Source organism: Lactuca serriola, chromosome 9 (assembly GCF_051521515.1).
Source record: "Lactuca serriola cultivar US96UC23 chromosome 9, Lser_US96UC23_V15, whole genome shotgun sequence".
NCBI lineage: Eukaryota > Viridiplantae > Streptophyta > Magnoliopsida > Asterales > Asteraceae > Lactuca > Lactuca serriola.
In genome coordinates, this window is record NC_136416.1 from 23,042,599 (window position 1) to 23,060,275 (window position 17,677).

Consider the following 17,677-nt stretch of genomic DNA (forward strand, 5'->3'; position numbering starts at 1 on the left):
ACTCGCCTCTGATCCCAAATGACAAGAACTAATAATAGGATCCTCCTTCCTGAAGAACTCTAGGGATCCACCAGCCTTGGGCTCTAGATGGGCCCCCAACTGCCCTACCACAATCCCGGACCGAAAGGCCCCGAGATGACCATCAAAGAGCTCCAAAATCCCTTCCTTGGATGAACTCAAGAACACCGAGGTCCATTCCAAAACACCGCGAGTAATCTCCGATGAGATGAACTCCTGCAACCTCATATCGACCAGCTCAGTACCTGCTCCTGAGATGAACCCAAAATCTTAACCCCATTCCTGAGTGCTCAACGTCATATCGAAAAAACATGCAAAAGGTCCAAATATACCCAAGAATCTGCATCCCACATGCTTCCTAGATTCTCCAAGACTCTCCTCGATTCGAGTATGGATCCTATGCTTCCAGTAGTATGAGCCCAATACTACCTTCCACACCTATCCATACTTTCCTCAAGAATCCTCCTGAATCCTCTTAGTTGCATTCTCTAATCCATACACCAAAACTTGCTAAATGGCGCAAAAAATCCCACTGACACAATCCCTAGGCTTTCCTAGGTTCCCGATCTCACCCTGTCATCAGCTGCTAAAGAACTCCCCATAATGACGGTCACCCACCTCATGAATACAATCACATGTAGAAAATCTTAGATATTCCTTCAAGTAACATACTCATTTCATGAATGGCCATGGAGAGATAATATGATGTAGAGGTTCTGCCGGTTGATGCTGGATATTGCTATGTATCTGGAAAGCATCACACTTTTGAGCATGTAGAAAAGAATCTCTCTTCGTGGTTGGCCAGTAGTATCATGTTCTTAGTATTTTGGAGCATAAGGATCCGCCCCCGGTGTGATTGCCAAAGTCTCCTTCATGTATATCCTTCAAGACTTCTGTAGCTTCAGGATCTTCTAAGCATCTAAGGCACAGACCTGCCATAGACTTTTTCTAGAGTTTACCTTGAATTATCACGAATCTTGAGACTCTTGTTCTGAATTCTCTCTCTATTTTTTCTTTTGGTGGGATCATGCCATTTTGGAGATACTCCATAATGGGTTGGTCCATGACCGTTGATTCCTTTGAGGATCCTGTTCGTCAGGGTCCCTTTTAAGGGGGATCCTAATTCCTAGGGTCAGGATCTTCGAAAGCTACTACGCTTGTTGGTTGTTCAGGATCATCAGATTTATCGGAGAGGGTTTCTATGGTTGGGGTTAATATGTGGGTTATAGGAATCTTTGTTTCTAGTGGGATCCTAAGTTGGCTAATGTGTCTCCTTCTATGTTTTCTTCTCTAGGAACTTGGGTGAGGCGAAAGTTCTGGAAATATAAATATAATTTTTTGAGGATCTCTAGATATAATGCTAATCTTTCACCCTTTACTGCATAAGATCCATTGAAGTGATTAGTTAATAATAAAAAATCAACAAATACCTGGAGATCTCTGATTTGAAGATCCTTAGACAATTGTAGTCCCATGATGAGTGCTTCGTATTCTGCTTCGTTATTGGTAGTGTAGAATTCGCAACTAACTGCCTGGGGTAGGATATCTCCATGTGGTAACTTTAGTATGATTCCTAGCCCAACTCCTTTTTTATTTAAAGCTCCGTCTGTGAACAATGTCCATTTTCCCAAGTGTTCATCTTCTAGGTGTTGCTTGGCTTCCATGTCTACTTCGTTTCGTAGATCATCACTAAAGTCAGCCACAAAGTTTGCTAATTTTTGTGACTTTATGGTGGATATTGGTTCATATCTGATGTTGAAAGTGCTTAACTTCACCGACCATTTTTCCATCCTTCGTGGTTTCAGGATCCAGGAGACTTTTACTTACATGGTAGATAGGATGTTGGTCTCTGTTAAGATCCTTGGCCAAGACAACACTTACTGGGTTTGAGGATACTGAGAGGTAGATGAGGAGTGGTTCCCCGTCTATGGGCTTTACCGGTAATGGCGCAGAACTCAAGTATTTTTTGAGTTCCTGAAAAGTTTTTTCATGATCTTCAGTCCATTCGAACCTCTTGTTTTTCTTCAAGATGTCGTAGAAGGGTTTACATATTTCTGAGGATCTTGAAATGAACCTGTTGAGTGTCGCTACCCTTTCGGTTAGCCTTTGGATGTCTTTTGTTGAAGATGGAGGTTTCAGCTCAATGATTGCTTTAATCTGCTCCGGACTTGCTTCGATTCCTCTCTTGGTTACCATATATCCAAGGAACTTGCCCGAATTCATCCCAAAGTGGCATTTGAGTGGACTCAACTGTTCGGTTTTAAGCACTATAACACTCTTATGGTGCACATGCAACCCTAGATGCTTTAGGTCTATGTTTTCTCTAATTATACATGGATTTTCAATTTTCCAAAGCATACATCCTAACTAGCATACAATAGAGGATATACAATATAAAACTCATAATTTGATGAATACCTCTTATGTAGTTTGAAGTTCTTGGCCTTTGAAAGCATTAGCACCTTAAGTGTGATGCCTCTAATGTGTCACAAACACCAAATGCAAGAGGAGGCTTGAGAGAATAGGCTAGTTAGCGCAAAATCGATTATCACTCTCTTAGAATGAATGGGGCAACCAATTTTGGTTATGGGGGTGTGTTTTTATAGTCTTACAAAGGCTAGGATTTCATCCATGTAAACCCTAATGCACCATGACACTTCGTATTACTTAGGCTCCATGGGTTAAACCACCATGGACTATCCATGTTGGTTTAGCCCATCCTAATTAACCATGGATCTTTGGTCCACACTATAAGAATCATTGATTTACTCAATCAGTCATATTTAATTAGTCTCTTTTGATCACTAAATTACTCCCAAATTAATTCTTAATCAATACCAATTAAATAATATGATTTCTGAATTAATATATTATACTTATAATATATTAATAAATCACAAATAGCCTTATTCTCGAAAGTCCATCCTATCAAATTGCACTGGTGAAGGCAACCCAAAAGGACCATGCTACTATCGGGTCAAGTACATCCCAACTATAGTTATGGGATTAGACACCTAATCCAACATCAACTTCATATTGTATTCGTTTAGGATGTAAAATGATTCTTTAAGATCTATGAGATGATCTTCAGCTTTTATTGACTTCACCACCATGTCATTAATATAAACTTCCATGGTGTCCCCCAACTTGTCTTTAAACATCCGATTCACCAATCTTTGATATGTTGCACCTACATTTTTAAGACCAAAAGGCATTGCAGTGTAACAATATATACCGGTGGGCGTTATGAATGTTGTATCTTCTTGGTCGGATGGTTCCATCTGGATTTGTTGGAATCCTGATGAAGCATCCATTAAGGTTAAAAGTTCATGGCCAGCCATCACATCTATCATAGAGTCAATATGCAGTAGAGGAAAAGGATACTTAGGACAAGCCTTGATAAGATCTGTGTAGTCTACACATACTCTCTATTTGTTGTTCTTCTTTTGTATGACAACCACGTTAGCCAGCCATCTTGGGAACTTCACTTCCTTGATCATTCCCGTCTTGAGGAGTTTCTCTACTTCTTCTTGATTATCTGATTCCTTTCAGGTGCAAACTTCCTTCTCTTTTGGTGTAATGGTCTGAAAGAAGGATCAATATTAAGTTTATGAGTGATAATACTCTTGTCTATACCTGTCATATCTTCGTGTTTCCATGCGAATGTATTGCTTCTGGTTCTTAGGAATTTTATCAGATCTTGCTCAATTTGCTCAGGCATTGTGGATCCTATGTGGATTTTAGCTTCAGGATTGTCAATGCCCAGGGGCACTTCCTTCACATCTTGTTCCTTCGTTTCCAGGACATGTTATGCCCCTGCCTTAATTGCTATGCTTGCTGAAGTTTGGTCGTAGATTTCATAAAGATTTTATAACAATCTTTTGATTCTTGTTGATCTCCCATGATCTTCATTGTTCCTCATGGAGTAGGTGATATGTGTATTTTTATATATATTTTTATGCACTTTATCTTAATATTTTGGCCTTATTTATTCTATTTTAGAACTAAAAAGTACTCATAATACTTTGAATTATGTTTTGCAGCTATTTGTTGTCGATAAAGCACAAAAGAAAAGACTGAAGCGGAAGCCGGGCTTAGAAGCTAAAAGAAAGAAAAGAATGCTGAGGTAGCGAGTACGCCCCGCGTAATGAAATGGTACGCGCCGCGTACACCTTTGCACCGGATAGACTTGATCGCGTGATTATCTTGAGTACGCGCTGCGTAATTCTAAGTACGCTCAGCGTACTTAGGTCGGCCACAAAGACTATAAATGTCGATTTTTAGCTAACCAGGAAGGGGGATTCAACTTCTAACCTAATTTAGTCGACAATTAACTTCTGTTAAGCCGTTTTGAGGGTCTAGAAGGCGGCCGGAAGGCCGTTAAGCTAACGGGAGCAGAGATCGGAAGGGTTGGAGAGCGGATACATGTCGATTATCATATGGATTGTTAACGTGACCATGTTTAGCATTCCATTGTGGTACTTTTCTGTATTTAGTTTCTGATTTGGGTGTAAAAACCTTTTACTTTGTGTTTATGATTGAATGAAGCTTTGATTATTAGACTAATTGCTATATTAAATAGTTTATTTGTGTTTAATTTATCTTGCCAAGCTTGTTTAAAGATCCTCATGTGTTAATGATGATTATTTTCTGTTAATTGTTAAGTGAATTGAGTTGCTTGAACATCCGCTTGATTTGCTTGTCTCTTATGATTTTTGATGACCATCGAGATTATAAGACTAGAAATAACGAATGTGAAACTAGGATTAATTTGAGAATAAGTAAGTTAATGTGTGAGCCTTGTTTGATGACCATCAACAAGAGGTTAATTAAATGTCTACATTGATTAACTATATTTACAAGTCTTGCTTGATACGAACTGAACACTAGGAAGCATGTTAGTTTAATCAACTGATCACTGTTTGAATTGACTTGTTTGCTAAAGGATTAGTTATAGTGAACGCGAATCTAATCATTTTAGGAATCGGTGAACATTGAATAAATGAATTTGTGTATGCAATTGTCTATGTTTTTAAGGTGTAATTTATCTAAACCAAAGTACCTGAAGAGATGTGCTTTCCTGTTAGTTTATCGAGAGTAGTTAATTAATTGTTAGTTTGATATTTCTTTATTCTTTTCGTATGACATATAACCTATAACCAAATATATTAAATTAACCCACCGTTCCCTGTGATCGACACCCGACTTACCTAAGCTATACTGTAATCTGACTAGGTACACTGCCTATAAGTGCATAGATAGTCTAAGTTTGTTAGGTTATAAATATTAAAATTAGTGGGTACTTTTGTGCACATCAAGTTTTTGGCGCCGTTGCCGGGGAACGGCTTGTCATTAATTTATTTTATTTGATTATTCGTTATTTGTTTTTAGTCAGTTTTTATTTTTAGTTGATTTTCGATGATATCATTTCACTTGTCGGGAAGGTTCTTGTTTTTATTTTGCAGGAATTTGGGATTGTACACATTGCTTGACATTACTTTTTGCATGGGTTTCGGGAATGAAAGCGATTAGGGAATTCTTGACCTGCTTAGCCTACTACTTTGTTGATTTGTCCAACTCAATCCATGAGGCGTAGTATCGCAAGGCGTATTGTGGTGGTTAAGTGGAAGACCGAGCTCTTGCTGTTCTTGACTAGTTAGGTCACTTCTTGTTCCGCTTTTAGTTAAAGGTGCAAGGAAAACAAAGGAAATATTCTAACGGGTCCCGAAATTGGGTGTTTTCGCAAACCAATTCTTGCATGCAAATGTTTTTGATCAACCATTGTCGTTTGATCTCGACAAAGATAAGTGGTTATGACGTCTCATATATTTATTTATTTATTTTTTATCACTCATCGTGAAGTCATCATTAGCTAAAGAAATTAAAAAGAATTTTTTCTTTAGATTTTAAGTCCCTAGATTAAATGATTTAAAAAGAAAAGGAAATTCAATTAAAAGAAAAAAAGGAAATTTTCATTTAAACTTACGCCTTGCGTAAGTAGGATTACGCCTTGCGTAATGAGCCCCGAATCGCGAATGAACATTTCAGGGTCTTGGGGTTACGCCCCGCGTACATAAGCGACCAGGTAAATATCTCTTGACCCTTTGACTTCGCTGTTATTTTCAAACCCAATTCCTTTCTCGCATAAGCTGTGACGGCGACTCTCTCCAGAACTTTCGATTGTGCTTCGTTCTTGTTAAATTCGACACTCAAGTAAGCTTTTTCGTTCACTCTATGTTTCGGATTTGTGTTTAATTTGATGAAATAAGCAGCATTTGGCTTTTGCTCGAAATCTAGGGTTCATAGTATTCTTGAATTAGGGCCGATTTCGCAATTATGTGTTCGGATTACCACTTGAATGGATCGATTTCGGTTAATACACTAAACCATCGAACCTAATTTCGTCTTAATTCCGTCCCACACCATCGATTTGACCTTGGGGTCATACGCCAAGCGTACCCCTGTGACTTCGAGTTCTTGACTGGCTTCAAGTTTTGACTGCTATGCATGTTTCCTATTAAATGTTTTCTAATAGACAAAAATTCATAGGGATTGATTCATATTTTTAAGGGTGGTCCCGATTTTGTTTTACTGTGATTGGACCACGCAAACCTTATGCTTGATATACCTCATATCTATGCCATGCTGTGTTTATTGCTTACAGTTGGTTAATTTGAAAAATTGTGATATGGTTTATGATTTTAGCACAAGCAAGCGGACCAGGACACAGAATCGCAAGCCTGGACGTACGCCCAGCGTACGCTGGATGTACGTCCAACGTACCGCCCCTATCCAGTTTCATTTTTTTTAAAAAAATTATTAATGCTGTGATATTTTGTTTGGTTTTGTGTTTTTGTTTATTTGTGCAGGTTATGGCTCGAAGGACACAAAGAACCAACCCACCCGAGGATGTGACCGATCATCGCTTTTTACAATTTCCGCAAACGCTGAACGATGCTACCCGGGCGCGTTATGTTACCAATTTGAGCTTGCTTCTCACAAAGGAGATTGATATTGCACCCTCATTCGACTGGGAGTTGGCTACCAGGATTGGACTTGCTGCATTGATCCAGGAATTTTTGCAATACACACACTCGGACGCGAGTGGTGTGGAATTGTTTGTGTGTCAGGGATGGGCGCGTTTGTTCAGGATCCAGGAGCCTGTGTATCGGGAGTTTTTGCTGGAGTTCTACGCTACAGTTTCCTATGATCCTAGGAAGGCACTCGATGACAGGACAACCTTTGCTTTCAGACTGGGAGGAGTGAGCCGGGAATGCAGCGTGATAGAGCTAGCTACTCTGGTTGGTATTTACACAGTCGATGAGACGAGGAGTGTTCACTTCCCAGCATTCCTTGCTGATTGTCTCATGGACCGGCCGGAGGACTATAATGAGAACACATTTTGGGCCGAGATTACGGGAGGAGTTTATACACCATCTACCGCTCGAGGGGGGATGATTCGGTCCACTACATACCGAATGTTGCACCGGTTGATTTCTATGTCTCTCACGCATCACAAGAATAGTGCGAGAGTGCCTTCGACGAACCTGTATTTCCTATGGGCACTAGTTACTCCAGGGAGGCACCTGAACCTTCCCGTCGCGTTAACTGCATACTTGGGACGGAGGGCCAGGGGACTCAGGGGAGATAGCCCGATATGCGGAGGGCATTTTATCACACGGTTAGCTCGATCATACCAGTTGATGACACGTGAGATCACGAGATCGATGGTGTTTCACGACATGAGGCCGATGAGTCTTCAGCTATTGGAGTCGATGCGTGTATTAGAGCGGGGTGGAGATGGTTTTTTGAGGGTTCGAGCAGATGATGTGGCAGATGAGGAGGGTGCTGCCGAGCCACAGCCGAGACGGGTCCAGCGGCGTCGACCTGCTCCCAGGGGAGCGCAGCAGGGACCTGAGCGGGAGATTGATATGCGCTACCTGGCTCAAGGTATTGACCGGCTTGACATGAGGGTCCAGAACCTTAGCGAGTATGTTGCACATGTGGACATGCAACAGCAGTGGTATGGGAATGCGTTGAACGCATTCTTTGCCCACCAGGGGTTTCAGTATTCGGTTCCCTTTCCACCACCATTCCAGTCACGATTTGATGGGGCCGATACTTCTGGGACACAGCCACATGATGATGGAGATGACGAGTGATCCTTTTTATTTTGTTTATTTGTTTGTTTTGTGTTTAGTTTAGTTTTTAGTATTTGGTCTGTAATTAAACTTTGATTTAGTTTGTTTTACTTTTGTTTTCCATGTTGATGCTCTTTGGTTGTTTAGATTTCTGCAGAATTTTCGCCCTTAGGAAGCTGGCAGTAAGTTCAGCAGCTAGGTCCGACTGTTGCTAGAGAGAAAGGTATGAGAGTTGAAGATTATAGTCGAGACCCACGATTTGTCATAAGTGTGGGGTGCATATTTATTTCGTGAACGATCGTTTTGAAGATTGGCATTGTTACGATGTTTTGACTCTTATGATATGGATGAGCAGTTCCCATACCATAGAGTTTTATTTTGATGCGAGGAAGAAGTATCGTCCCGGCTGCCACGACATGGTTGACACTTTCCTATGTCGTGGGGGGAGATTTTCATCGCGAGAAGAGGATGTCATTCTTGACGAGACGACGTGGTCGACACTTTCCCACGTCATGGTTATTATACATTGCATTTATTTGCAATATTTTGCACCACATTTTCGAAGATGGTGGTCTTGATTTTATTTTTTTCGGCAAATTCAGAGGCAGCAGTTCCAGTTTTCAGTCTTTCGGCGATATTCAGAGCAGCTTGTAGCAGCCCCATTCGATCTCGCCACAACTACCCAGGGGAGTCTGTTCCTTTTTCTCTCTTTTTATGTTCTTAATTTGTTTTAGCATACAATGAGGGCATTGTATGAAATAAGTGTGGGGTAGGGGGTCGGTAAAAGTAAATTAAAATTAAGAAAAAAATGAAATTGCTAGAATTTGGAAACTTTAAAATTTTTAAAAACTTGAAATAATAGTTTAATTTAGAAAATCTAGTTATAATTTAAATTTTGCTAATATTGTATGAAATGATCCGATGAGAACTCAAATGTTTGGTTGAGCCAATACACGTTATAGTGCATTTGTGGCCTCCCTTATTTTAGTGAAATCATGGAACAAAAACATAACCCCGCTTGGTTTGAGGGATGCAATATGTTTAGCAGCCTAAACCTGAAATGTATCCAGGAAAATTATTATCATTAACCAATAAAGGTTGAGGTTGAGCGCCTCTGCTTAAGCATGTAGGGATTTAAGAAAAAAAAAGTGAGTTACATGTGAAAAAAAAAAAAGAGAATTACGAAAAAAGTTTGAAGAATTTTGGAGAAAATAAAGTGAAGATCAAAAGATCAAAATTCTGAAGAAATCCAAAAAAGTTGAAGATACCAGAAATCAATTCAAATAAGGTGTTGAATTCAAAGAAATCAAAGATCAAAATGCCAAAGAAATGAAGAATTCAAATAAAGCTCCATAGTGGTATCATAAATTGTAATTCTAGATTATGTATGCTTAGGTTGCTCAACTAAAAATACCTTGAGGTTAGGAGGTTTTCTGCGGATGGATTCGGAGGGTTGCATAAAATGAGCATTGTTCGGTAAAAGTGGGCGAGTGTTTATGAAGATTGTGAGTATTTAAAATATGGGGGGGGGGGGTACTTTAGGAAAATATTAGACACAAATGTACGCGTTGAGGTCTTGGCATAATGGCTGAGTTTTAAATGGATTGTTTAGTGCGATATTGGTAAAATAAAAAGCAAATTTGCTTGGGGGCAAGCAAAGGCTAAGTGTGGGGTATTTTGATATGTGTATTTTTATATATATTTTTATGCACTTTATCTTAATATTTTGGCCTTATTTATTCTATTTTAGAACTAAAAAGTACTCATAATACTTTGAATTATGTTTTGCAGCTATTTGTTGTCGATAAAGCACAAAAGAAAAGACTGAAGCGGAAGCCGGGCTTAGAAGCTAAAAGAAAGAAAAGAATGCTGAGGTAGCGAGTACGCCCCGCGTAATGAAATGGTACGCGCCGCGTACACCTTTGCACCGGATAGACTTGATCGCGTGATTATCTTGAGTACGCGCTGCGTAATTCTAAGTACGCTCAACTTCTAACCAGGATAGACTTGATCGCGTGATTATCAGCGTACTTAGGTCGGCCACAAAGACTATAAATGTCGATTTTTAGCTAACCAGGAAGGGGGATTCAACTTCTAACCTAATTTAGTCGACAATTAACTTCTGTTAAGCCGTTTTGAGGGTCTAGAAGGCGGCCGGAAGGCCGTTAAGCTAACGGGAGCAGAGATCGGAAGGGTTGGAGAGCGGATACATGTCGATTATCATATGGATTGTTAACGTGACCATGTTTAGCATTCCATTGTGGTACTTTTCTGTATTTAGTTTCTGATTTGGGTGTAAAAACCTTTTACTTTGTGTTTATGATTGATTGAAGCTTTGATTATTAGACTAATTGCTATATTAAATAGTTTATTTGTGTTTAATTTATCTTGCCAAGCTTGTTTAAAGATCCTCATGTGTTAATGATGATTATTTTCTGTTAATTGTTAAGTGAATTGAGTTGCTTGAACATCCGCTTGATTTGCTTGTCTCTTATGATTTTTGATGACCATCGAGATTATAAGACTAGAAATAACGAATGTGAAACTAGGATTAATTTGAGAATAAGTAAGTTAATGTGTGAGCCTTGTTTGATGACCATCAACAAGAGGTTAATTAAATGTCTACATTGATTAACTATATTTACAAGTCTTGCTTGATACGAACTGAACACTAGGAAGCATGTTAGTTTAATCAACTGATCATTGTTTGAATTGACTTGTTTGCTAAAGGATTAGTTATAGTGAACGCGAATCTAATCATTTTAGGAATCGGTGAACATTGAATAAATGAATTTGTGTATGCAATTGTCTATGTTTTTAAGGTGTAATTTATCTAAACCAAAGTACCTGAAGAGATGTGCTTTCCTGTTAGTTTATCGAGAGTAGTTAATTAATTGTTAGTTTGATATTTCTTTATTCTTTTCGTATGACATATAACCTATAACCAAATATATTAAATTAATCCACCGTTCCCTGTGATCGACACCCGACTTACCTAAGCTATACTGTAATCTGACTAGGTACACTGCCTATAAGTGCATAGATAGTCTAAGTTTGTTAGGTTATAAATATTAAAATTAGTGGGTACTTTTGTGCACATCAGTAGGCAATTTTACACATTGATGATATGTTGATGGAACCGCTTTCATCTCGTGGATCCACGGTCTACCTAGTGTCACATTATAAGAAGATAAGGTGTCAATAACACAAAAATTTTGTATAAAGTTTACCCCCTCTATGTATATTGGTAGCTTAATTTCCCCAATCGTGTGTTTTGTTTCCCCATTAAATCCTATGAGGACCGAGGATCTCTTGATTATTTATGCTTCTGGGATGTTCATCCTTTTTAGCGCATCTAGGAGTACGATGTTGACCGAGGATCCTCCGTCAACAAGGATCTTCCTCACTAAATGGTTTGCCATGTATAGTGTTATCACGAGTCCGTCATGGTGAGGATCCTGAATCCCTTCCATGTCCGTCTCGTCAAACGTAATTTTTTTTCGTTGCTAACCATGGTATTCTTCCTTGGTCTATCTTCCTTTTCTGTTTTAGAGACCTTGGTGTGTCTTTTAGCCTGAGAATAAAAAGTACCACAAATGTTAGATCCACCTGAGATAACATTAATTATCTTAGCGTTAGAGGGTGGAGATCCTGGTTTCTCCGGGATCCTGAGACCATCCTCATTGTTCTCTTTGGATTTTTCTCTTTTTCTCCCGAGGATCTCTTTGAGGTGTCCTTTGCTAAGGAGGTAGCTGATTTCTTTTCTTAGGGCTATACAGTCCTCCGTCATGTGACCGAAGTCTTCATGGTAAGCACACCATTTGGATTTGTCTTTCCAACTGGTGGACTTGTTATCCCTCTTCGGCCATCTTGCTTTGTCTCCAAGATCCCGCATAGCATGAATATACCTGAAACATCCACAAAAAAACAATAGTCAGTGATCTTAGGTAGTTCCACTTCTTCTCCTTCATCCTCGGGGGCATTGACCCTGTGATGATTTGGTTTGGAATAGGGTTTCGATTTGTAGGATCTTGGGGTTGAGGATTTGGCCTTCCTGTTGGGGTTCTCATATTGACTTGGAGGGTTGCTTCTCTTCTGGATTTCTTTATCCCCTTCAAGCCTTATGAACCTTAACGCTCGGCACCTGACTTTGTCCAATATTTTGCATGGGGTCATCACAAGGTCTTCATAGAAGGGTGAATCCTTCCTTAGTCCCATCTTGAAGGCCTTTATAGCAGTAGCCATGTCGATGTCGGGGATGCTTAGAGCTTCCCTACCGAACCTATTAATGAAATCCTTAAGTCTTTCCTTAGGATCCTGGACCACTTGATAGAGATCACTAGTGATCATCTCGAAGGTTCTGCTGCAAGAAAACTGGTTATTGAAAATATTGACTAAGTGTGCAAAAGAATTAATAAAGTGTGGGGGAACGTTTAGCAGCAATTTGAGAGCTGATCATGTAAGCGTTGAGCCAAAGCCTTTGCATATACAAGCTTCCTTCAAGTTCTCTATGATGGGAATGATCTCCAACCTTTCTCGGTATTGCGCTATATGCTCTTTAGGATTTGTAGTTCCATCGTAAAGCTTCATGCTAGGGGTTTGATAGTGCTTAGGAACTTCGGTATCGACTATCGTGGGAGCGAATCTCGAGATCCTGTGACTTGTTAGTGACGCTTATGGTATGGGTTGGACCACCCCGGGTACGCTTGAGATCATTTGTCTCAACTATTGAAGTTCCCTGGCAATTTTTGGGTATATTCCTGCATCAACGTCAGTATAGTTAGTATTAATAGTATTGTTGTTTAAGAAGTTACTAGAATCAAGGTTCTAGGAGTGTTGAAAGGCTCACTGAGATCATTGATCATAGATGCTCAGTTGTCCATAGTTATGCCATAAGGTGATGATGCAGTGGTAGGAACTATTTTCTTCTGGTGATTTTCTGAGGATTCTACATTATCAAAGTTCAGGATGCTTGGTTGTACAATTGTGGGAGTTATTTCCTAGGATTTTTGAAATTCCGCCTTCATCCTCTCCATTTCTTTGAGCAGTCCTCTATTCTTATCCTGCTGTTGGGTCACATGTTGCTTCATTTTCCTTATCATAGTGAAGAGTTCTGTAGTAGTGACTGAGGCGGTCAGATCCTGGAGTCCTGAAGTTCCCAAACATCCTTGGTGAGTGACCGAAGGGATGCTTTACTTGGAAGTGCTAGGCGTTTTCCTATGAGTATGGGGGCCCACTCGGAGGATGTGGTAGGTTTTTGGTTGGAATGGAAGGAATAGAGGACGAAGAAAGGATTGGTTGTGTATACATGATTTTTTTGAGGATTTTGAACATCACGGCACCACGGTGGGCGCCAAATTGTTTTGGTCAAAAATTACACAAGTACTAATCAACCAAATTGAATGAGAGACTGTGACGTTCGAATTGTGCAATATCAAATGATAATGGAGAGTGACACAATTGTTTACAAGGAAAGCCTTTGATCCTTGCTAGGATTTCCGACACAAAACCTTGAGAGATGACAATGATCACCTGCCTTGATGATTTTATTAATGTAAAATGACGATTATAGAGAATATTTTTGTAAGAACAAGTGAATGATTTCGTAGAGTAAGCTTTTTTTTTTTTGTAAAAACAATGTCTTGTGTGTGAGATACAAGTGCCAATTTATAGTCTAAACTAGCCAACAATATGTCCGATATTTCCAGGATCCTCTATGACCAGCTCCACGAACGTTATTTGGCCAAGTATTCCGGGTCTTTAGCATAGTTGATATGATTCTTCGTTGAAAATTTGTCTTTCCTTAACTATTTCTGCACATGTATTAGTTATGAACAAAATATGACCGTTATGAATTGATAATAAATATAATAACGGTGATAATTGGGATCCTGAGGTAACTGAGGATCCTGGGTAGCTGAAGATCCTGAATATTTATGGATCCTGGCCCTAACAAATACTATAAAAAATAACCAAAAAAAAAAATAAATGAATCGAAATTCTTTGGCTATGATTCAAATTATAAATATAGTTATTAGCTACATATATTTTCAAACAAATAGTGTTTTTGGAAAAAATGAAATTCAAAAAAATCAAAAGATGAAAGCAATTTTAATTATTTTATTTGTTACAATTATCTAATAATTTATGGTTGTCAATAACAAAACTGCTACTATACCTCTATTTTCTACACTAGACCAAACCAAATACAATCATGAATATACAAAATCATAAAATGATATGTGATACGATGATACCTCAAAGATAAGAGTGGTCATCGGAGAAAAGAGAAAAGCATGTGTACAGGTTGTCCATCGGCAGGAATGGACTGAGAATCGGCGAAACTGTTGAACCAACTGACGACATCAATGAATAGCAAGGGGGACTATCGGTTATAGCAAAGAATGGTTAGCGAAGGATGTAGGTTTAGGTCTTTTTGCATTTTAGTCGGCACCCGGGTTTGAATATTTTTATAGCTACGGAGGGTTTATAAATTGGGGTGCTTTCATGTATTTTTTTTGTTTTCCATCTCACATATTATCTTATATTTTACTATTGAAATTTGAAAATAGATTAGATTACAATATCAGTAGAAAATATATTGTTTCTATTAATTATATTAAATTCCTAAAACACTTTTCTTTTGCTTTTGTTCGTGTTCCCCACGGGTGTCCATTCCAAACTTTCTATGTAATTTATAAGAACAATTCCAAATTTAGGGGTGTCCATGGACACCCTTGAGATTAATGTAGATTCGCCTCTGATTAACATTTAGCAAAACATCATCAAATCAGAGTAAATCACAGAATGCGGAAACATGTGGTGTGTGCCGTGTAACCATCCCAAGCTCATCCATTTGAAAACCGAAGTACCTGAAACATAAACTGAAAAACCGTAAGCGCAAGGCTTAGTGAGTTCCTCAAGATATCGAATATAATACATAACTTATCACAATACGGGCCCTACCCACTGAGATACGGGCCCCACCCACACTCCCATAACATGCCCCGCCCACTAAGCATATAACCATATAATCATTTAACGTTCAAACACATGCAAAAATCACAAAGATAGTAGCATATTCCACAATCATCGGGCCCCGCACACATACAAATCATATAATAACCTGATTCTAGCATACATAATAACCATCGGGCCCCATCCAGTAAGCATACAAACATATACACATGCAAGTACGGTTTAAAAATTTTGAAACCACAAACCAAACATTCGGATTATTGGTGTGAAAAAAAAATCTCACAAGTATATTAGTTAAATGTTTGAGTTGGGGTTTGATTGTGTCAAATGATTATTGATGTGCGAAGATAATTGTTTAATATTTTTTCATAAATTATTCATTTAGTAAATTACTAATAAAAAATTTCTTTCAAGACCGAATTTTATTTAGAAAGCTATTAAAATGTTAGAAAAAATTACAATATATAAATAATATGAGTTGGATTTTTAACCGATTCAATCAACTTTATATTTACCTTATATGTATTTGACATTCATGACAACGATTAAAAAACAATTCTATCAAACTATACCTTTTTTACGGGCTTTATGGCATTAAAAAAATTATGTATTCCAAAATATCCACATTACTTAAAACGGTATGAATACGAACACCAACTGTTAACCATGAGATTAGCTAGTAAATGACATCATTTACCAAGTCTAAGGTAGGGGTGTAAATGAAACGAGACAACTCACGAGAAACTAGAGCCCGACTCGGAAAATACTCGAAATCGACTCGACTTTGATCGAGTCGAGCTCGAGCTCGAGCTACTCGAGTACCTTATTGAGCCGAGCTCGAGTAGTAAAATACCCGGCTCAGTAAATTTTTATCCTTTATATACTTTTAAATTATTAAAATATTTCAAGCTCGACTCTTTTAACTTTTATATGCCGATTATGGAGTAAGGAATTAAATTTTATATAATTAAATTTTTATCCTTTATATACTTTTAAATTATTAAAATATTTTAACACTTTTAACTTTTATATGCCGATTATGGAGTAAGGAATTAAATTGCACTTCAAAACTTTTGAGAATATTTCTTTTCGTGTTTTGGGTGTTATGAAAAATTCAATCACATGGATGGTTGGTGCTATATTGACATTAGATGGTTTATTGTGAATTTTTTGTTATTTTAAAGAAAGTAAAAACATGTGAAATGTTTTTAATTTGAGATGATTTTAACTTTTTTTTTTTAATTTTTTTAATTTTTGTTGAACCGAACCGAGCTCGCGAGCCAAGCTCGATAGTATCGAGTATTTCGCGAGTCGAGTCAAAGCTTCAAATCTAGGCTTGAGGCGAGTTCGAGTCGAGCTTCGAGCTCGGGTAATTTAGGCGAGTCGAGCTTCGAGCTTAGCAGTACTCGGCTCAACTCGACTCGTTACACCCCTAGTCTAAGGGAAATATGATCTAACTAGATGTATGATTCATGTATGATCTAACTAGATGTATGATTCATGTATTACACGAGTTTATTAAAAAATATTCAATATAAAGTTATAAGCATCAAATATTTTTTTAACGTGATATTTTTACATGAATATTACGAATATAATTTTTTCAATATATATACTTATAAATAAAAGCTTATGAAAACTATTTTCTTTGTTTATAATTGTATTTCATAACTTTTGAAGAAATTATTGTATAAGTGAAAATTGTGATGTGTAAATATTAAATTATGGAAGAATTGATTATTGCCTAATTTGTCGTTGTACAACGGTTTATTTTTTGTATGGTTATTGAAATTTAATTTAGTGATTCTACATAACATAAATAAACCCGTATACAATGTGGAATTTAGTTTTAAATTTAAGAAAATCAAAAGCACAAGAAAATGCTAAATGGAAAAAAGAGAAAATCAAAAAAATACTACAAAATAACATGTGTCAAATTAAAAAAGAACATGACATTTGGCAAAAAAAAAAACATTTTCATTTATTAGGGTAGATTTTTTCTTTCTAAATTATGATACAATATAGTCAAACGGGTTAAAATCAAAAACCATAAAAGCACTAAAATAAATGGTAAATGTTACTATGTTACACATTTTGGTTTAAATGGTCATTTTTTGTTTGTTTTGTTTTTGTTTTTGTTTTTTTTTTTTTGCATTATAGGGGTACGAATTGTTATTTTACCTATTTTTAAAGCCATTATTTATAAAGTTAAGGGGTCGGCCGGTTAACCTCGTCCTAGTCACGAGGTAGTAAGTAACATGTCATTTAAAATTATGCCACCTCAGCCACCTCCGATGCCACATAATTTATCAATAACTGACCTTGACCTACATAACCCTTTATAAATAGCATATTCCATTGTCGTTGTCTTCTTCCCCTTTCTCCTTTTACTATTCTTCTCAAAAATCGATAACATGGCCGTTTATATGAAGACCAATCTTCATTTTGTTTGTATTTTTACGAGGTACCTCATAATTAGTTACTCAGATGGAGCAGAGCAAATGTTTGAGGATGTCGATTTTGCTGGAATGGACAAGAAC